At 51.9% G+C, this 505-nt stretch overlaps 1 protein-coding gene across 5 annotated transcripts in view; it reads right to left on the bottom strand.

Annotated features, from left to right (window-relative positions):
- ENTPD4 (ectonucleoside triphosphate diphosphohydrolase 4) overlaps positions 1-505 on the bottom strand; it is a 17,590-nt gene that overhangs the window by 9,770 nt on the left and 7,315 nt on the right. The gene's annotated exons all lie outside the window — the stretch shown is intronic.

Raw genomic sequence — 505 nt, 5'->3', positions numbered from 1 at the left:
ACAGGCAGGGGGGGAAAATGGGATCCTGGTGCTCACTTCCCAGGATTGTCCTCTGGGAAACAGGGAAAATCAGTGGGATACAGGGAGAAATCACCGGGATATTTCCTGGAACTGCACCTCCAGCATGGCTTCATCCTCTGGGGAAATGTGGGAAAAATCAGTGGGAAAACCCCTGGGATACAGCCAGGGAGGGAAAGTGGGATCCCGGCGCTCGCTTCCCGGGATTGTCCTCTGGGGAACAGGGAAAATCACTGGGATACAGGGAGAAATCACTGGGATATTTCCTGGAACTGCACCTCTACCATGGTCTCATCCTCTGGGGAACAGGGAGAATCAGTGGGAAACAGGGAGAAATCACCTGGAAAATCACTGGGATACAGGGAAAATTAACTGGGATTTGTTTCCCGGGATGTGCGCATCCATCACGGCTGCGTCCTCTGGGGAACAGGGAAAATAACTGGGATATTGGGAAAAATCACTGGGATATTGGCAAAAGTCAGCAGGA

Source organism: Corvus brachyrhynchos, unplaced genomic scaffold (assembly GCF_000691975.1).
Source record: "Corvus brachyrhynchos isolate BGI_N302 unplaced genomic scaffold, ASM69197v1 scaffold150, whole genome shotgun sequence".
NCBI classification, from domain to species: Eukaryota; Metazoa; Chordata; class Aves; order Passeriformes; family Corvidae; genus Corvus; species Corvus brachyrhynchos.
Note: the sequence above shows the minus strand (reverse complement) of the source record. Positions and strands in the feature narration are given on the sequence as shown.